At 42.7% G+C, this 22109-nt stretch overlaps 1 long non-coding RNA gene across 1 annotated transcript in view; it reads left to right on the top strand.

Moving 5' to 3' along the window:
* The first annotated feature begins 9134 nt into the window (after positions 1-9134).
* Positions 9135-22109, top strand: part of LOC120873221 — a 46321-nt gene continuing 33346 nt past the window's right edge. Inside the window, exons 1-2 of the long non-coding RNA XR_005723412.1 lie at positions 9135-9337; positions 9761-9868. This is a non-coding gene — a long non-coding RNA (uncharacterized LOC120873221). The remainder of the gene's footprint in view (positions 9338-9760; positions 9869-22109) is intronic.

The following is a 22109-nucleotide window of genomic DNA, read 5'->3' as shown; positions in this document are numbered from 1 at the left end:
CTGGGTAGATTGTGGGGCAGAGATGAAATCTGGACACCGTCCCAGGGTTTGCCTGACTTGGGTGTCAGAAGGCCCAGAGGCTAAGGTCCCTTGTCTTGGTCAGTTCCTACCAAATATGGGATTCTTGATCCACTGCTGTTCTCTCCCCTCCCCTCAACCCAGAACTACTTACTCTTTTCTAAAATGGAAGCTGAATTGCTATTCTGCGGAATGTGTCTTAACACAAGTGGCCTTATTGTGTCTTTCGGGCTTTTGCTGTTTTTTATTATTATAGATTATATCATTATTCTGCATATTCACATTCATATTTGGGGCATTATTTTGAGTTAATATTTTAAAAATCTTTTTCCAGTTACTGATGTTTGTTTTTCCATTTTGATGTTTTTAAAGTGTGTGTGCAAATGTGTGCACACGTGCACACACACACTTTGTTGCTATTTTTCAAGTCCATTTTAAAAGATCAGGCAAAAAATTTTTCCAAAATACAGATTAGCTGTTTATAGGCACCTTCTTTTTTATGGAATCTATTTATTTTGCCGTGTCTGCCATACCTGAACTATAGGTGTTTTTACGACCTTTCTGTAGGTCTAATACAACCATTGGGAGGAAGTGATTTTTTTAGTAAACTACCTTTAAAAAAGAAATGAGAGACTTTCCCCTTATCTCAGCATCTTTTATCTCTCTTTCTTCTGTTAGTGACTTTTCCCCTCTCCCTCATTTGGGTAAATATGTACCATGCCTGGGACTCTTATGATCCATAATCCACCAAAAATAAAATGTACAGATGTTTTTCAAGTGGGCCAAAATGGACATTTTCCATATCTCACTCCTCAGGGTATTTTATTATTGATTTTTATTTAGGGGAAAAGATGCATCATCCTTTTGGCAATGAAACCAAAGCAAAGGCGTGTCTTAAAAGCTATATCCTTATGACCCTGGTGGGAACACCTGGTGTGAGTGGACCTAGTAATTAGGAAACTTTTCCTAAAGCAAAAATGCCAAAATACCAATAGTGTTATCTCTGGGGTCTGAGAGATATGATAAATTTTTATTTTCAATTTTATATTTTTCCATGGTCTATAGCAATCATAAGCTAGTTGAAAAATAAGTGAATATGTGAAGACATATTCCTTGAAAAAAATGAAACATCTATAAAATTAAAGTCTCCTTTGACTTCTATCACTTCCCATCCTGGTTCCCTCTCTAGATATAATTGCTGTTAGCAACTTAGTCTGTATCCTTCTAGAACTTTCTTTGATTAATTTACACACACATACATACAGGCACACAAAAACATATGCATTCATGTTGTTTTTTAAAAATCAAGGGAAAAACAATGAATTTGGTGAAAGCAAAGCCAAGAATACTTACAAATGTTAGAACAAAAAAAGTTTTAAGGGCTTTCTAGTCCAACTCCCTCACTTAACAAATGTGGCACTCAGTTCTCCGGAGCCTCTCTTCCCAGGAAACCACACTCTGATGCAAGCCATATTTTGATATGTGGGTCTTCAGATGAGCAGGAAGATGTGTAAATACTCGTCTCCCAGGCCTGAGTATGACTTTTAATAATCGAATATGGAGCTTGAGCCAACATTTTATTCAGGCACTAAATTTAAAAGTGGAGCCAAGAGACTTTAAAAAATTTATGATTCCACAAACGCAGGGAATTTTCCCCCACGATCGCTATCTCAGAACTAAAAGCGTAAAACCAGCCCTGTGTGGCTTGGCTCTCTTTGCCTGAGCTCCAGCTCTGGGGTGTTCTGAAGTCTCAAGCAAGCTGCCTTAGCTGGGGGTCCCTCCAGGTGCCCACCCGACCCTCATCCCTGCCCCAGGACTAACGAGTCCTCCTGAAGCCATTTGGCTCCCTTATCACCCCTCTCCCTGTGCTCCAGCCCTCGGAGCAAGCGCCTGAGTGCCCTGTGATAAAGATAGTGTTTCGACTTGAAAGAGTAATTGCTGACACACATTACTGTTTCCCTGGAGGAAATCAGTCCAGACAAATCCTCTGAAACCTAGGACAGCAAACGCAGCAGATTATGGTGGGAGCCGACTTGCCTTTTGGTCTCCCTTGCGAAGCTGCTCTGTCTCATTTTCAAGACTCCAAATGCCTGTCATGCCCACAACACCCTCAACCCTTCCCACCCAGCCTGGCCCATCACCCGGATCTGGACCTCAGAGGTTTGGGCAAAGCTTTATCCTCCTTTCCTGCTGCTAGGAGACTTAGGGGACACAGCAAACCTCCCCTATGTGAAGCTCCAAGGACTGGGAGCCACCCCAGAAGGAAGAAGCCCATTGGACAGAGACTACTTTCATAGGAATTTCTGTATCTCAGCCCTCATTCATTCATTCATTCATTTGACAGTATTCACAAGCATCAACTATGTGCCTGCACAAATAGGTAATGATAAGCTCAGGAAAGAAAAAATAGAACAAGGCAGAGAAGATGGCTAAGGCAAGCGAGGTGAATTTATTATTATGTAAGTGGTGAGCAGGGATGACCTCACTGATTGGATGACATCTGAGCAGAGACAGGAAGGAAGAGAGGATGTAGATCATGCAGCCATCTGATGGAAGAACAGTCCAGGCAGTGGGAACAGAAAGTGCCAAAGGCCTGAGACACGAATAACAAAAAGGCAAGTCTGGCTAGAGCAGGATAAGTGAGGGGGAAAATGGGAAATGAAATCGGGGAAGGAGATTATTTATGGCCATTGTAAGGATTTCATTTTTTCCTTCAAGTAAGAGAAGCTATTGGAGGGCTTTGAGAAGAAGAGGGGCATAACTGGATTCAGATTTTGACAGAATGACTCAGACTTAATTCTATACATACTGTGACAAGAATGGAAAGAAGGAAACCAGATAGGAAGCCATTGTTGTCATCCAAGCAAGAGACAGTGGTAGCTTGGCCCACGTTCGTAGTGTGGAAGTGGTGAGAAATAGGAGAGTTACTGGACCTCTCTTCTCCTAGATAGATAGATAGATAGACAGATACCTATGCACCTATATCTATGTTTGCACACACACACACACACATATAACTGGACCACTCCTACTTCAACTTCATAAGTTAATGTTATAGAAAAACCTAAACATTTGGCCAACTCAATGCATATACATATGACAGGGTCAACAGGAATTTGGCTTACAATATTGGGGAAATGGAGGTATTGGGTTAACCAAAAAGTTGTTCAGGTTTTTCCATAAGATCAACTTTTTGGTCAACCCAATATATTCTGAAATGGGACAATGGCAAAAGAACCAAGTCATAAGGAGTGGGAAACTTGGGAATTTGGACATGCTCATTTTGAGATGCCTTTTAGACACTCAAGTGGACAGAGATTCTCAAGTTCAAGAGAGAGGTATCTTCTGGAGATATGTTTTATGATGGTATTTAAAGCTATGAGACTAAATGAGTAGCTAGAGAAGAAAAAGCATTAAAGCGTGTATAGAAGCAGAGAAGAGGGGAAGGATAGGGAAACGGAATGAAAGGAAAGGGGACGGAAGAGAATAGTAAGAAAGGAAGAAAAAGAATCTGAAGGCTGAGCCTGGGGATGCTTCAACATTTAAAGATTGGGAAGACACTGAAGACCTCTAATTAAGAAAGAGTTTCCATTGAGATAGCAGGAGAGCCAGGGGAGTGTGGTATCCTAAAGTGTTTCATGAAGGAGACAGTGATCAACTACATCCAACACTGCTGATCAGTTGAATAAGATGAAACATGAGATTTGACCATGAGATTTAGCAACATGACCTTGGGAAGAGCTTTCTCAGTGGAGAGGAACCTGATGGAACTGGGTTCAAAAGAGGATGAAAGAAGTAGAAGATAACGAGAAAAAATGATTAGTTCATGAAATTCCATAACCTCAGATCTTGGAGTGATGAAAAGGCACCCAATGCCTTCATGGATTTCCATCCAGTGCAAGAAACCAGCTCCTTGTCAGTCACTGCATTTCTGTATGCCTGCACTTGAAAATTTACCAAGAGTCCAAAGTATTCAAAAACAAACAAAAAAAATAGGATGTGCATTTCTATAAAGTATCTCTATTGCCTTTTTTGTTTCAGTAAGGAAAAAATCTTATGACACAAATGAAACTAACCATATGGCTTTCCAGCGAATGGCTTTTGCTGGACACATTCCTCATTGTTGGAGTTTAGAGGATTCTGTAACTCTCACTTAAACTTTTAGACACTATTGAGCAATCTGACTATTGAGCAATCTGACTTTTTTCCAAATCAACCAGGAAAGAAAAATAGCTGGTCTTAAATAATTCATCTATTAAAGTCATGATCCAAGTGCAGTAGTCATAGCTATCAATGTTTAGTTGTTTAAAGACTACAAGAGTATCATGTTTTCATATGTATCATCTCATTTGATCTTCACAGCTACGTAAGATGGCAGGAACCATTATCTCCACTTTACAAAACAAGAAATGGAGAGTCAGAGAGATTAGAGACTCATCCAAAGTTATTTAAAATGTAAATGGTTGGACTTCCCTGCTGGTCCAGTGCCTAAGACTCTGCACTCCCAGTGCAGGGAAGCCTGGTTTGATACTAGGTGAGGGAACTAGATCCCACACACAGCAATTAAAAGTTCATACATGCCTGCCTGCTATCACTGTTGTGTCCGATTCTTTGGGACCCTACGGACTGTAGCCCACCTGGCTCTTCTACCCATGGGACTCTTCAGGCAAGAACACTAGAGTGCGTGGCCACGCCTTCCTCCAAGGGATCTTCCCAACCTAGGTATTGAACCCACGTCTCTTATGTCTCTTGCATTGGCAGGCAGATTCTTTACCACTAGCACAGTTCACATATTGCAGATAAGATGTATGATCCCACGTGCCACAGCTAAGACCCAGTACAACCAAAATAAATAAATTTAATAAACAAATATATTTTTTTAAGTCAAAAAGTAAATGGTGACCCTTCACACAGCATTACTTCTCCCTCTAAAGGTGGTCCTGATGCTTCCCAGCCCATACCTGACGTGGGGTGGATGGAAAGAGCACTGATGTGAGCAGAGAGCCAGACAACTCCTCCCTGAACGTTTCCCCTCCGTGGAGTGGGTTTCTCCACACGCCGAAGTGGCTTCCTCTGCCCACATGTGTATCTGACATTGTAGCTGACATTGAGTGAACACGGAAAACCATCTCTAAATGCCTCTGCAAGCTGTAGGGAACATGGAAAAGTTCGCCGTATTCTTTGTACTTCACCTGACCAAGGAGTTTGCCCTCATCTTTTACAAATGCTCAATGATCGTGGCCAAGACTTCCCACCAACCATGAGGACAATATGTCAAATGACTAATTGGCAAACACAGTGTTTCCAATCAGAGTCTTGATAAACCACTGCACTAGTCTGATGGAAGTCTGCCCAGCTGTAAAGTCCGGATGGTAATGGGTCCGTGTTGTCTTTGACCTCACATCCAAAGTTCTTGGTTTTTAAATATTATTAATGTGCAGTCATTGCGTATGGATTTATTTTAATCAGCCAGCAATAGCCATTGTGGCCTTGGAACATGAGTAGACAGACGTCCGTAGATTAAGAGAAAGTTCAGAAACAAACTCAAATTTACATATTCATTTGTATGATAAAAGAGGTATTTCCAATAAGTTAGGAAATTAATAATGATTTAATGAAATTGTGCCAAGGAAATTGATTAACTGTTTAGAAAATACAAGGTTAAAGCCTCACCTCACTCTCCCTGCTCAAATGAATTCCAGTTCAATTAAAGACATAAATATAGAGCTAAAATAATACAAGAAATAGATTAGATGATAGGGAGCTTTTTATCTGACCTTCAGCTGGAGAGGATTGTTGTAAATACCCACACAAGGAAGGGAGCTGTGTATGAACATATTAATAATTTGAAAAATATTTTTCTTTTTTTATTTATTCATGGCTGTGCTGGGTCTTTGTCACTGCACTCAGGTTTTCTCTAGTTGCAGTGAGTGGGTGCTGCTTTCTAGTTGCAATGCTTGGCCTTCAGCAGTTGTGACGTGGGAGCTCTGTAGTTGCAGCTCACAGGCTTTGTGGCCCTGGGGCATGTGGGATCTTCCTGGACCAGGGATTGAACTCTTGACCCCTGCTTTGGCAGGCAGATATTTAGCCACTGGACCACCAGGGAAGCCTTCTATTTTAATTAAAATAGAGTCTTGCTGCTCAGGCCCTTACCCTACTCTTACTGCTAAAACTCCCTTTTCCACCCCTTCCCTCTGACCCTGAGTCTTCCTAGGATCCAAGGAACATCAAGCCAAAATTATTCACTCATCTTGAGAAAGGGAAACCAAAGACCCAGAGAAAGGAAGCAACTCATCTAAGAACAGATAGCCTGTAGAAAAGAGCCGGATGGCTTGGGCTTGACTCTCTTCTCTGCCACTGTGTGCCACTGTGCCCAAAGCTGAGCTCCCCTCTCTGAGCTTCAGGATCCTCAGCTCTAAATGAAGAAGGAACTAACACTGTCCTAGTGGTTTGTTGTGAGGATAAAATGAGTTAATCTGCAAAGTATTGGAAACAGTGTCAGCTCTATAGCAAGAGCTCAATAAATGGTAAGAGTTATGTTTACCTCAGGCTTCCCTGGTGTTTCAGAAGGTAAAGAATCTGCCCACAATGCAGGAGACCTGGGTTCAATCCCTGGGTAGAGAAGATCCTCTGGAGAAGGGAATGGCTACCTGCTCCAGTATACTGGCCTGGAGAATTCCATGGACCGAGGAGACTGGTGGGCTACAGTTCATGGAGTTGCAAACAGTCGGACATGACTGAGCAACCAACACCCTTACCTTATCCTGGCAGATAGGGTTTACATGATACATGTCCTCATTACAATGGTAGGTACTAGGCCAGCATTAAATCCTCAAGAAATACTTATTTTTGATAGAAGGTGAGTAATTGTGTATCGCACCATTGCCTTGAGACCTATTCTTTCATTTTAGACTCAGAACAACATTGGGATGCAAACAGGGCAAACACAACTGTACCCATTTCAAAGATGATAAAACTGAGATGTGGAAGTCCTTGCCTTCAGCCACAAAGACTTGGGAATAAGCTCAAATATCCCAGCTTCTCCACTACACTTTCACACTGAAAACTTAACCCTGTTCCCCCACAATCAAACAAACGATAGTCTTCATGCTTGTTTTTTTGTCATCAAAGTCCTCCCGTTTATTAAGCTTATCATGTACCAAATTGATCACTAATGCTACACAAGCATCATCTCATTTAATCCTTAGAACAATCCTGGGGACTAGACATTCCTGTGTACATTTTATACCTAAGGAAATCAAGAGTTAGATAATAAGCCTAAGGTCATAGAAGAACAGATGAAAATCCCTATTGTAATGGAGGTCTGTGTGATAATAAAGCCCAGGTTATTTGCCATTTTTCTAATGGCAGAGGAACTAGGAAGCAGAAGGGCCCAATTCTTGCCTTAAAGTGTTCAGGAGTCCACCTTGGGAAGATGCCACGGCTTAGAATAGACATCACCAGGATTCAGACTCAGGTTGTCCGATTTGGGGGCCTGTATGTTCATTCCCAGGTTACCCTGCCAATTAGTCCCCAAAAATAATACTGAAATACTTGATGATATTAAAATGTTAAAATGGTAATACTGAAAGAAATCATTGTATACCTACCCAAAAACAAAAGCCCTATCTAGGAATTAGAGAGATGCATCCATTGATTATTAATATACCAATGGGTCCAACCCACTGATGTTGATTCCTGCCACATGCCAAGCACTGCTCTAGGTGCTGGTGACATCACACCAAAGAGTTTGCCAAAAGGTTGGGGAGAAGAGACATAGTTAGACAACTGGAGAAGTAGTCATTAAAGATGAAAGCAAGAGTTTGGGAAAAGAGTTCCAAGAGATGGGGTCTTGGTTTCTGTATTCAAAACACTTAAGACCTTTTTGAGGAGACAAGACACAGAAATCACCAAGGGGAAAGTTCCATGATAGAAGTAAATAGTGTAGATGATTGTAGAAAGGCGGCCAATGGATTGCCAATGAGTTTGAATAAAGCATGGTAGTGGGAAGGTTAGTGAACGTTAGAAAACTGCAGAGCGCTCATGCAGACTTCAGGGCCTAAGCTGGTACATGTGTGACTTAGATCCGTAGATAATCTTATTTCCCTGAGTTTAAAATGAATAATAATAATAATAAACTATTTGAAAACAAAAAAGTAAAAGAGCAAAGCATTGTCTCCTTCCCCTGCTGGCCCTCCTCTCCCATTCCCAGTCTTGCAGGTTGTCACCCCTCTCTCTAAATTGCCTGGTCCATAGATCCCCACATCTGATGGAAAGCAAGGCAGGGAGAAAGTGTGAATCGTGTTCCCTGTGCCTTGCTCAGCCCTTCCCCAAATCACTTCTGACCCCACTGTTAGGAGACAATATTGAAAACAGTCCAAAACCACCCCACTAAAAACATGAATCAAAAAGTCGCGACTCCTGGACATGTTTTTAAAATTGCTTAGTTGCATGCAAGTCCCTTTAGTGCTGGAAGGACTTTAATAAAATTGATTTTCTGAGTATAGCCTTTTAGCAGCTACTGTATAAGCTTGAAATATGAACCCTTCATTGTTGAAAGTGTTTCATTTTTGGCCTGTTACTAATGATGAAGGGAAAGTGTGGGTTTGGAATTCTCTAAGGCTGACATTCTCATAATTAAATAGTGTTAATAATAAAGCTTTTGCAGATTTTAAACAAACCGGCACAGAGGTGGAACAGTTTGCCGTATTTCATTTAGAGACCACAGCAATTAGCCTTTAATGAATAGTACACAGCGACATAGAAGCGAGTCATTTCTCCCTGTCGTTTATTTGCCAAATCACAAAAGGCTATGTTTTCATTCTGCTGATTGAAAATGATGCTCAGGATTTCTCCTGAAAGCCTCTTAAGTAATTGCCTCGTGAAACTGAAAAATAAATAAATAAAATGAAGAGGAAGAACATTAATTGCTTTTAATATCTCCGGTCTAATTTCGGCCAAGCTTAGCACGCTAATAGCTGAGGATCTCAAGCTGTACAACAATGGATCAAAAATAGAAGGCTCATCGTGGTTGATATATTTAGAGGCTGATGTTTTTCTTTTATAATTTTAGGAGAGAGATGTTCCCAGGCACATTGTGACTCCTCTCTGTGAACTGACACGGGGTGTTTTTATAGAGGACTCAGGGGTGGGGTGACTCTGAAGTCATTGCCAAAGGAAGATGACAATGATTATCCTGAAGGTGAGACGAGAAAGAGCTGCTCCACGGTCAAGGTTGTGAACAACAAAGGAACGTTTATCCTTTTAGGGTCTTCCTCCTCCAGGCTTTTGAGGACAAAGATGAATTATTTCTAAAAAGGTAGGTAGCCTCTAGAACTCTTTTTTCCACACTTGAAAATATTATTTCTTATCTCTGAGACTCAATTTTCTTATCTGCAAGTTCATGGAGGAAGGAAAGGCAGGAAATAATGACTTAACTGGATAAATCCTAACATCACCAGGAAGCTGTTAAACATTCATATTCCCAGTTTCCATTTGGAATCCACTGAATTGGAATTCCCAAAGGAAGGGCTCAGGGATTCCACCCTTTATGAAAGCAGGCTTAGGGGTCCTGAGTACAGGTATCCCCCACTATTTGAAAGTTTGCTTAACACCTCCTCGCTTTTAGGAAAGACCTACGTTGGTACCTGTTTCACTAACTGAAAGAAATCCAAAGAGAGATTTTGCCTTTAGGAAAAAAAGGCAAAAAATGGGAAAATAATGTTCAGTGTTTGTTTTGCAGAAGCCAGTATGCAGACACCTGAACAGTGAGAGTGGTTCCACCAGGCTCCTTCTCAGGCAGTACACTCAGCATCACAGCATCAGGCCACCATGGCTTTGAACTATGTCTGTGAGTATCTGTGCTTTATCTCGATTGATTTTATGCATCTGTTGGCAAGATGTGTCAAGATTGTTTCTTCACTTGACACCATTTCAGCTTATGAAAGTTTTCATGAAAATGTCATACTTTTGGACAGCATGGAATCCTGAACCTGGTAAGTTTGGTTAACTCGCTTGAGCATCTTTGGACCATCCAGTTCCACAGGCGTTGACAGACTCAGGGACCGCCATGTTTGAAGCAGTGCATTGTGGGAGATCACAGAGGCTCCCACAAGGGGCCACTTGAGAAATCACAGATCCCCAGCCTGAGAAAGTCTTCCAACCCATCTACCACGGTGCTGCAAAGACTTCACCCTTCACTGTGATGCTGAAAGAGCACGGGTTGTGTTGAAATAACTTCCTAGACTCAATGTGGAGCTTCTCCTGCCCAGGGTGCAAGGTCAGCAAACCGAAACTCAGACAACTTCCATGTTCCTGTAAATGACTCTCCTGAAACACAGGCTGTCCAGTCAGCCAGTCCCCAGACGCCAGCTCTGGGTTCTATACTTACTTATTTGTTCCTTATCCATTTTCTGTCTCTTCATTGTTCCTTATTCCTTACCCAGTGAGAGCTCCATGCCTCCCACCCCATTCTGCAGTTTTCTGGACGCTTGGGGACAGAAAATGCCCGCTTCATGGAGTATTCAAGTTTGTATCACCCACATGGTCTTCTTTAATCATTTTTAACAGTTATAAGGAACAGCACTAAGGAAAAATAAGCTGTAACAAGGCTTGGGTGGAAGGTCAGGTGATGGGGGAGGCAGAGGCCCCACAGGGAAATATATGTTCAGTAGTAGACAGTACAAGACAGACCAACAGACAATTTGAATGTCCCATGCGCACCCCCTTCCATGCCGGAAGGCCTGAGTGATGCAGGGGCCCTTCCTCCTTCTGGGTCTCAGAGTGCCCAGCTAGAGGATGTGATGGGTGAACCAGAACCAAAGGTGCCTTCAGGTGGTGGCATTACAGCTCGTAACACCTGGCAGCTTTGCTGGGCTGGTCCAGACTTCTGCTGGGATAGTCTAACCTAATTCTGCTTTGCAGGAAGGGCCTGGGTAAAGTACTTTGATTTGACCTTCTAGTGAATTCCACATGGAGCTGGAGCTGGCCTCATCCAGAATGGCAGGTGCTAACTTCACATCCAGGCATTTTAGAAACAAAACAGCCTTAAAGATTGAAAACTAAGATTGTTTTGTTTGCTTTGTTTTTAATATTTTGCTTTTTCTAAATGAGGAAAAATGAAGAACAGCCTGATAACAGAAACCAACTTAAACATTTTAAGCTTTTAGTACCATTTAACTTTTTTCTCAACCCTCTTGCAAAGTCATTGTTATATCATGGTCCGTATTTCATAAAACACCTCATGCCTTACTTGGCACACAGCAGGTGCTCAGTATGTGTCAGGAGAACTAATTGATATGTTAATAATTTATTGAAGTATCACTGTGCTAAATACTTTCCACGTGTTGTGTCATTTAATCTACATAGTCATCCTTAGAGCCAGGTAGGTCGGTGTGAAGTGGCATCTCACTATAGTTTGGATTTGTATTTCCCCAGCAATTAGGGATGGTGAGCATCTTTGCATGTGCTTCTTTGACCAGTTGTATATCTGCTTTGGAGAAATATCTATTCAAGTTTTTTTGTCCATTTTTGAATCGATGTTCATTTTTTGTTGTTGAGTTGTGAGAGTTCTTTGAATATTCTGGATATTAATCCCTTGTCAGGTAGAGAGTGGACATGGCTACATGGGGAAGGAGAGGGTTGGACAAATTGATAGAGTAGCATATATATACGGAGAAGGCAATGGCACCCACTCTAGTGCTCTTGCCTGGAAAATCCCATGGACCGAGGAGCCTGGTAGGCTGCAGTCCATGGGGTCGCGAAGAGTCCGGCACGACTGAGTAACTTCACTTTCACTTTTCACTTTCATGCATTGGAGAGGGAAATGGCAACCCACTCCAGTGTTCTTACCTAGAGAATCCCAGGGATGGGGGAGCCTGGTGGGCTTCCGTCTATGAGGTCGCACAGAGTCGGACACGACTGAAGTGACTTAGCAACATATATATATATATATATATATACATATACATACATACATATACATACACACATATACATACACACACACTACAATGTGTGAAGTAGATGGCTAGTGGGAACCTCTTATAAAGCACAGGAAGTTCAGCCAATGCTCTCTGATGACCTAGATGTGTGGGATAGGGTGTGGGTGGGAAGGAAGTCCAAGAGGGAGATATATATCTTTACATATGACTGATTTGCTTCATTGTACAGCAGAAACTAGCACTACATTGTGAAGCAATTTTATTCAAATAAAAAATCCTTTATCAGATATATTATCTGCAGTCCTATTCCATAGGCTGCTGCTTCACACTGTTGATGGTGCCTTGATGCATAGAAATATTTAAGCTGGATGGTCCAATTTTTCTATTTTTTTCTTTTGTTGTCTGTGCTTTGGTTGTACTTGAGTGATTTTGATGCAGCAAAATTTGGGGACCCTAAACCCGATCCCTAGTCTAAACTTTTTTTTTATTTAGACAGTGTAATCCTCACCTCCCTCTCAGTTTTTACAAATAAAAACTCACTTAGGAAAACCTGTCTTTAAAAGAGAGAACTTCTTGAATGAATAGTTCTCTTCCAAGTTGAGTACCTGATCCCCAGGGCATCAATATCCCGCAGCAGTAACTTTAGAATAACCTCCACAGGTTTAAGAAGCATTGATCTAGTGATCAAACCACACCTTTTAAAATGGGATCACTGAGTCCTAGAGAAGGAAAATTAATTTCTAGAAATGGATGGTGTCTCTGCTGCCTGCCCCTCCGAGCTCTGTCTGGAGGACCCTGAGGGGATCAGCCATGGCTGATAAAGGGAGAACCCCTTGATTCCTGGCTGGTCAAGATGATCAGTTAACGTAAAATTCAATGATGAAGATGTTTCCATGTGTATGGAGAGCTTTGGAATAAAAACATATTGCTAAGGTAAAATAAGACACGATTTCTTTTAAAGAAAAAAAAATCACCCAAGTTTAACTAGGTAATTAATTAATTCATAAGTAGGTCCAAAGTGAGAGCGATTACTAAACAACGACAAATGATAAAGAATAACCCCTAAGGTAAGTGATGATCAAGAAGATGAAACAGTTTTAGCTTGGAATCCTATTACAATTCTATTTCAATATAAATAAGCTGACACCAGAAGCAAACGATTAACCCCAAAGCCACTGGCTGTTCATTAGCTAAGGAATAATTTTACATTTCATTATTATTTGTGTTGGCTAAATTTCCATTAAAACTAATTTAGTAAACTGGCCTTCTGATGGGCTTGAAATTAAAAGGAGGAAGAGAAGGCAAGGAGGGGACAAAACAGAGGCCACCATTTGCGCATCAAGGGACGGAAAACTCATGAGGGCAAATTGCCACTTTAATTAAAAATAATGTCTCAATTCACTTTCAAAATGAGCCACCAGAAAGTGCCTGGGAAAATTTCCCTGGCCAGGATGTCTGGCTCGTTCACCAAGTGGGTGATTTCTGTTGCTGGGGTTTCCGATTGAATGGAGGAATGGCTGGCTCATTCCCAGGTCAGCTCCCCCAACCCCCAGCTGAGCAGTTTTCAGTTGGGGAGAAAGGGCCTCAAACTCCTCAAATACTTGCCCAAGAGCCTGGGTAAAGAAGTCCATGCTTCATCCTTTGGGCCGTTCATCGTGCAGGCTTAAGGACCCGTATGTAACATTAAAATGGGACCAAAATACCAACAACTAGCTTAGCTCACATTTCACAAGCACTCACTTTAGCCACGCCCTGTACTAAGTACTTTCTTGAATTAACTCATTTAATTCTCTGAATCTCTCTAAGAAGGTATAGTCTATTTATATTCCTATTTTACTGATGTATAAGCTGGGGCACGGGATGAGTAATGGATATTACTCAGTAAAGATAGCCCAGAGCTGAAATTTAAACCTGTCATTTACACCAGAGCTGAGTGCTTAACCATTAAGCTATATTGCCTCTTGATAAAATAATGAAATGACCTTGTGCTGTTTAAGTATAAAAACCGACAGAGCACAAAGTATATAATGAGTTGTTAGGGAAGACAGTGAGTGGGGGACAATTCTGGGTGGGACTTAGAATGCCAGACCCAGGGTTTTGAACTTGACTCTGGGGATTCACAAAGTACAGTGCCCAGACCACTGGGAGTCCATAAACAGATTTTAAAATAATATTTTGTAGTTATGTGTATGTTTTAAGGTTATTAGAAATATGTTTAGCTCACATATACAGTTGGGCAAAAAAGATAATCCTTATTTAAGAACAAAAGAAATTTTATTTAACATTTGGAGTTCCCAGGTGGCACTAGTGATAAAGAATACTTCTCCCAGTGCAGGAGACGCAGGAGACTTGGGTTCGATCCCTGGGTCAGGAAGATTCCCTGGAGGCAGGCATGGCAACCCACTCCAGTATTCTTGCCATGGACAGAGAACCCTGGCAGGCTACAGTCCATGGGGTTGCAAAGAGTCAGACATGGCTGAAGCAACTTAGCACGCATGCACGTATTCTCTTACTGTGTATCAGGCATTGTTCTAAGTGCTTGGCATTTTAACTCAGAACAACTCTATAAGGAAGGTTCTATTTTTCACTTCAATTATAGATAGGGAAATGGAGGCAAACAGAAGTTAACTTATGCAGGGCTCCCAGCCAGCAGATGACAGAGCCAGGACTGGAACCCAGGCATCTATCTCCAGGCTAGACTCTCAATGATTATGCTAAGTGACTAAGAGACAGGAGGGTGGAATATAAGCATCATGGAAGCGATTGATGTCCGATGACCAGCATCTGCTCCAGGTGATGTCGTCTGGGATGTGTTCTTCCCAAGGGCTGCTGGGAGCTGTGGCTGGCTTCCACCCCTGTGAGAGGCGCTGCCAGTAGACCTGCTGTTTGTAGCCAATAGGGCAGGATTCCCAGCACATTTCAAGGATCAGGTGTCCACATCGGAAACCAACCCAGCTCTCGGTGGCCAAAATCACTTTGCGGGCAGTGAAGCTTTTTCGCTCCTGTGCGACGGACCAGTATGCACCCACTCTGGAAGCTAGAGGCCCCGGGGACCCCTCAGCCCAGCTGCTTTGGAACGTGGTAGAAGGAAGAGCAAGAGTGTGCCTTTGGATGGCTCCAATGCAGGAAATATTATACATTCACAGAAGACGTAATCATGCCGCCTCCCCTGACCTATGATAGCGGAAGCAGGACTGGAGACTGCCCTGCCCTGCGCATCAGTGCCTAGTCCATCTCCATCAGAACCTTCTCACTGGTGAGTTCTCTATCTGGACTACCCTTACCAAGGATGCCCACTCCCACCCCAACCCATCTGCTTTCCCAAAAGCTCCACTGAGGCAGAAATTGTGTCCTATGCCCCTTTCCTGTCCTGCATGGCCACCATAAACATTTGATGCCTGATCCAGAAGAGGAGGGTGGTCACCAGCCCAGGCTCTGCTACCACTCACTTTTTACTTTCTATCTGAATGGCCCTGGGCAAGCCCGGTGATCCCTCCCTGTCCACTCTCTTCATCTGAAAAGGAGACTGATTGCAGACCCAAGTCATATGATGGGGTTGGGAGGGTTATCTAGATAATGTATCTAAAACACTTGTCCCAATACCAAAAACATATTGAATATTAGATAAATAATAACTTTGACTCAATAATATTAGTACACTTCAAGTTTGATGGTCGAGATCTGAAGTTTGGAGATGGGCAAGAGTAATTTACATCTGCCACTCACACCTGTGTTGGGTTTGGCATCAAGTAGGCACTGCAACCTCCCAGACCTGACGCCCTCTTCCCTTTATTAGATTCTCTGCTTTCCCTTCTGGCCTGGACAAGCCCTCACTTCTCTAACTAATGGGAGGAGTGATTCTTTGTCAGAGAAAGGGGAGACATCCTCAGAAAGGCATCTGAAACGTTGCCATTTACGGTTTCAGAGAGAAGGCCATAGCTACTCTTTCAATGACACACGCACAAAAGCCCTTGTTATGGACACAAATAAGAAAAGTGAACCCTTCGCCTGGTGTAATTCACTTCATTTATTGACCAAAGGCCTCTCCCCCAACCCCGATTTCTTTGCGTTTGTCAGCGGTTCAGAGACCCCTGGCATTCAGCATGATTTGTAATGTAAATTATATAATTGTACTTTCACATATTTTAACATCAAATGAAATGATTGACTACAGAATCGGAGCTGTCTACAGGTGGGGGTCAATTACCATCTGAATAATCACAGTGCCACACAAGAATAGCACAGCCGCTGAGCGTGACATATTTTTATCTCTATGCATTTCAATGAAGTCAGGCTGGTACATAAAAGGTTATCACCTAGGAAACATATTTTCCTAAGCACAAGTTAAACATGCAAGTGAGATCAGCAAAGATATTCAATTTAGCCAGTCAACCCTAACCTATTAATATTTTAACAAAATCCAGTGAGGATAATTTTTTTTCTTTGATCCCATTTCATGTGAGCAGCCGGGAAAGGGAAGAAAAATTAAAAACAAAATAGTCAAGCATACAGAATGAGGTTATGTATTAAGTGGGCTATTTAATGTTTCTGGCATTTCATAGCCCAGGGGGAAAGTGTGGATGGATTTAACCATCAAGAGCTGTGTTCCCTTGGCCACAAAGTTCGAGAAACATAAAATAATCTATACTTCCAAGCTGACAAATCGTACCTGACACCCAGCTTCATCTCACCGGGACTCCGGAGATCAGCATTAATCATCTGTTACAGGGAGTAAAAAGAAAAGTAAATCATGCCACGCTGAAAAGTGAGATGGAAGGTCTTCGGGCAAGGATTTTAATCAATAATATGTGGGATGATAACCAGAAGCTATTGTTTTAATCTTCTGATATGAAAAGAAATTAATGCAAAACACAAAACTACCAAGAGCCGATGCGGCTTCCGTGAGGCCTCGTAAGAACTGAAGTGTTTGGCAGCCCAACTTTACCGATTGATTCATGACAACACACACACCATTTCTTTTTAAAGAGAGTCAAATGCATTCTTGGAGTGGCCTATTTCTATAGCCTCCGCTGTTGCCCAGTGCTGGACCCGGGGTTCTGATTTGCTCATTTTCCCTTGTGTAGTAAATGTCCAGGTTTTGTGCGTGCAACGTCCAGTACTGCCTCTTCTATGGGCACCTTCATTTTCCTCGAGACCCTCCCCTCCCCTCCTCCCAGTGCCTGTGGTTTGGGTTGTGTTGACTTCACCAGGGGCTCCAGGAGATGTGTCTCTGTCCCGGCATTACTGTGATTAATCAGTTCAGGGATGGGTGTGTTGTTCACTAGAACCCATGAAATGGAGCCTTGGGTGTTCTTGGCAGTATTATTGTGAAAGAGGCTGTTAATGGTTTGAACTGTGTTTCCTCTCCAAAATATGTATGGTGAAGTCCTAACTCTAAATACCTGACAATCTGATGTTATTGGGCCATAGGATCATTGCAGATGTGATTAGTTACAATGAAGTCTTGCTGGAATCAGTGGAACTCCTAATACACTGTGATGAGCATCTCTATAAACAGAGGAAATTCAGACACAGGCTCACACATAGGGGAGGGCCATGTAAAGATGAAGAGGGTGGGGTGATGCCTTTACAAAGCCAGAGAGCACCAAATACTTCCAGCAAACCAGCAGAAGCTAGGGGAGAGGCATGGAGCAGAGTCTTCTCACAGCTCTGAGATGAAAAACCAACCCTGATGACATTTTGATCTCAGACTTCTAGTCTTCAAAACCGGGAAACAATTTCTGTTGTTTAAGCCACTCCATTTGTGGGACTTTGTGACGGCAGCTCTTGCAGACTAATACAGAGGCCCACTCTCTTTTATTCCCACGTACCAGGAACTTTGAACATTTAAACCTGGTCTATGCTGTGGTCTGAATGTGTTCTCCCAAAATTCCTATGCTGGAATCCAAACCCTGACAGATGGTGGTATTAGGAGGTGGGGCCTTTGAGAGATGTTTAAGCCATGAGGGTGGAGCCCTCATGAATGGGATTAACATTCTATAAAGAGGCTCCTGAGAGGTCCCTAGCCCCTTCCACCATATGAGGACACAATGGGAAGTCTGTGACCTGGAAGAGATCCCCTCACCCAAGCATGCTGGCACTCTGATGAAGGACTTAGAGCCTTCAGAACTGTGAGAACTTGTTTATGAACTGCCTGGCCTGTGGCATTTTGTTATAACAGCCCAAACGGACTAAGAGAGCATGGCAGGCATTTATCTTTCCTAACCATGAAGCCAACAATTGCAAAGCTGAGAAAATACTTACAGAGATGCTTACCTCAGACAAATGTTGCTTGAGCCCCTGGACCCATTCATCTCTATTAAATTCCCACTTTTACTTAAGCTAGTTAGAATTTAATTTTCATCATTTACAACCAAAGGAACCCTGAATAGTTTGTTCTGAATGCAGTCAACATGATCTTGCACGTGTGCGTGCAAAGTTACTTCAGTTGTGTCTCACTCTGTGCAACCCTATGGACTGTTGCCCGCCAGGCTTCTCTGTGTCCATGGGATTCTCCAGGCAACAATACTGGAGTGGGGTGCCATGCCCTCCTCCAGGCTATATGATCTTAGGATGAATTAATAGATACTAAGTCTTTAGAACAAATTAGACACAGGAAGATTGCATTCAGTTTGAGGCATCCTACATTCAAAAGGGAGTCAGGTAAATGTGGGCAGAGTGTTTGGGTGGTGAGAAGCCTGGACAGTGAATCACAGGAGGCATAAAGAGATGCTTGTTGTAGGCCAAAAAAAAAAAAAAAATTATAGAAAACATGACAGATGACCTCAAATATCCACAGGAATGGGAATTAAAGGAAAGACTGGGATTTAATCTCATGTCCCCAAGGATAAAAATAAGAAGCCACAGGAATACAGAAAGAAAACACTGATTTTCTAATGCTCCCAGCTATGGGAGAAAGTAACGATCTTGCCCTGAAAGCAGTGAGCCCTCTGTCACAGAAGGTATTCCAGCAGCAGAGGGGAGTTCTGTCTCCTAACGGGAACTCACTGAAGGGGTAGATAGGTTGTGTGTTTGCTGTGCTTAGTCACTTCAGTCGTGTCTGACTCTGTCGACCCTATGGGCTGTAGTCCACCAGGCTCCTTTGTCCATGGGATTTTCCAGGCAAGAATACTGAAGTGGATTGCCATGCCCTCCTCCAAGGGATCTTCCCAACCCAGGGATCAAACCCACGTCTCTCATGTCTCCTGCATTGACAGATGGATTCCTTATCACTAGCGCCACCTGGGAATTTGGAAGACCTTAAAGTCCTTCCAAGTTCGACTTTTAGTTCTGTAATTCCTTTACTAGAACCCAGGTGACTTGGACATGTCCTTTCCCACTTGTGGACCTCAGTTTCTTCATCTGTAAAATAAGGAAGTTGGGCCTGATGGTCCTTAAACATTATTTTGACTAGAACATGTCATGATTTCATTTTTCCAACTCCGTTCTTTCTGCCTCAACTTCTATGGAAGTTGAGCTTGGGCTCACTCTGAATGCAGAATATCACACCACTAATATATTTTTTTAAGGTGGACCATTTTTAATGTCTTTACTGAATTTGTCACAATATTACATTTGCTTTATGGTGGGGTTTTTTTTTTTTTTTTTTTGGCCATGAGGCATATGGAATCTTAGCTGTCCAACCAGGGACCAAATCTGTACCCACTGCATTGGCAGTCCTAACCACTGGGCCACCAGGGAAGTCCCTGCCACACTAATCCCTGATTCAAGGAGCAGCTAATGTAGATGTGGGACTGGTGAGGCAGGGGGACGCAGAGCAGGGACCATCTCACATTCTTTGTCTCTTGGCTTTAATGAAATTGCCCACTTCACAGCAGAGGGCTGAGGGGTGACATTAAACTTATAATCCATTTGGCTCTAGATTTCTTTTGGATGGCCCATAGGCACACACTATTGGCCAGTTAAGGAACAAACTGGATGAAAGCTTAAAACAGCATCACGAGCTCTCTCTAGTCTTTCTTTGGAAGATGCTGGGATTTCGTGCTAAGGAGCAGGGAAAGTGGGCTGCTTATCTTATCTCTCGGCCCCAAGTTGCCCTCTTCATCTGGACTATTGTCCTTTGTAGCCCTTGTCACATGATGGCCAGACAGTTAACTGCCAACTCAACACAGGATTTAGGTTTGATATTGCAAAAAAAAAAAAAGCCTGGGCAATATAAGAGAAAACATTCTTGTTTTGCCCAGTATAAATGTGGGCTGGGCCAAGTGAAAGACAGTTGTTTATCATCAGGAGAGAAATCAAGAGTGGATTGTGGGAGAATTCCTGTCCACTGGGCTGGGGAAAAAGTCTTGAGATTGTTCTGGGCAAGGCACGTCCCAGCCATTTTGAAAAGACCCCATGCTGCTCTTCAGCATATTAAGATTGATCCACTTATTATCTTGGCCTGTTTAAGCTCTTCCTTGATTCTAAATTATTTTTCAAGTCAGCAATCTTTTTTTCTTTTTTTAATTGGAGGATAATTGCTTTACAATACTGCATTGGTTTCTGCATATCCCACATCCCATTCTCGGTGGACATGGCTTTGGGGCTTCCCTGATGGCATAGACAGTAAAGAATCTGCCTGCAATACAGGAGATCCGGGTTCAATCCCTGGATTGGGAAGATCCCCTGGAGAATGAAATGGCAACCCACTCCAGTATTCTTGCCTGGAGAACCCCATGGACAGAGGAGCCTGGAAGCTACAGTCCACGGGGTTGCAAAGAGTCAGAGACAACTGAGGGACTAACAGTTCCTTACTAATCTTTAAAATGAATCCCCAACAGGAACAGGAACACTGTCTGTTTAGAACATCCATAAGGCGCCATTATTTTGAGGGTTTTGCCCATTCCACTAAGAAGACCCATCTCAGGTTGGAAGGCGTTCTTGAAGAGAAAAGAAGTTACAGTGTTTTCTCTCAGAAGGGATTCATTCTTCATGAAAATAACATTTTAAATTTGGAAGGTCCTTCACTTTAAAATAGTCTTACAACTGAGGACTCCCCAGAGTGAAAAGCAAGATCAGACTGTAAAACTAATAATCCTGAAGGCCCCACACTGTCAGTAAGAGTCCCTCATGCCTGCATGGAGAGTCTTGAGCATAGGCACCCCCGAGGTCATTGGCATCTCCCCGCGCCCCTGTGAAGAAAGCATGGCTGGAATTACTATTTTCAGCTTCCAGGTGGGAAAACAGATTCAGAGAAGGTAAATGTCTTGCCCAAGGCTACAGAACTAATAACCCACTGTCAGAGCTGGAACCCAGATTTTTCAACTCGATTTCCACTAATACTGGCAGCCTCTAAACAGGGAGACCAGCAGGAATTTGAGGAGGGAAGAATTTCCTGATTGTTTAGACACCTGTTTGCCGATTCCTTAGAGTCCTGGTTCTCCAAGTGTGATCCCTGTACCAGCACCCTTAGCATCAGTCCGATATTGGCCAGAAATGCAAGTTTCTTGGGTTCTATCCTAGACCTTTCAAATCAAAAACTAGAAGAGGGGCCAGAAATATGTGTTTCCAAACCCTCCAGGTAATTTTGATGCACACTCAAACTTTCAGAACTGCTCCCACAGAAGTTGAGGGTGTTTTGTGGGTTTGCTGAAATGGCTGCTTCGAAACACGAGTCAAAATTCCAACTCATCACCTCCAAATTCCATTTAACCAAGGCCAGAGTCCAAAGCCTTGAAAAGCTTGTTATGATTCAAAGTTGCCTTCCCCAGCTCTGAGACCGCAGGAATAAAGACTCACTTACACTCCTATAGAGGCCTGTCCCCAACTTCTCTGCCAGTCACTCACCATTGGCACAGAATTAAGCCCAGCTCAGCCATGTGGCTGATTATATTCTGGGACTGGGTGACCAGTAACTTTAATCCTGTAATCTTTGGAAAACAAAGAGCTAAAGTCTCCTGGATGTCTGGGGTAAGCAGAGGAGGCCCCAGGGGTTTGGTTTCATCTGTATTAAGCCAGAAGGACCATGAATGCATCTGTATACATGCCCCACGCTTGCTCCCTCTTGGATCTAAGCATTCTTCTGCGGGAAATATTAATATGCAAAGAAAACAAACATCACCAGAAAGATGGAAAGTACAAAGAGTCAGTGATTATTAAAGTTGGGAAAGCAAGACTGGGTTCTTTCCCCCACACTCAGATGGACTC

The sequence above is a fragment of the Oryx dammah genome, unplaced genomic scaffold (assembly GCF_014754425.2).
Source record: "Oryx dammah isolate SB20612 unplaced genomic scaffold, SCBI_Odam_1.1 HiC_scaffold_13, whole genome shotgun sequence".
Taxonomy (NCBI): Eukaryota; Metazoa; Chordata; class Mammalia; order Artiodactyla; family Bovidae; genus Oryx; species Oryx dammah.
The sequence above is the reverse complement of the archived record's forward strand: the minus strand, read 5'-3'. Positions and strand labels throughout refer to the sequence as shown.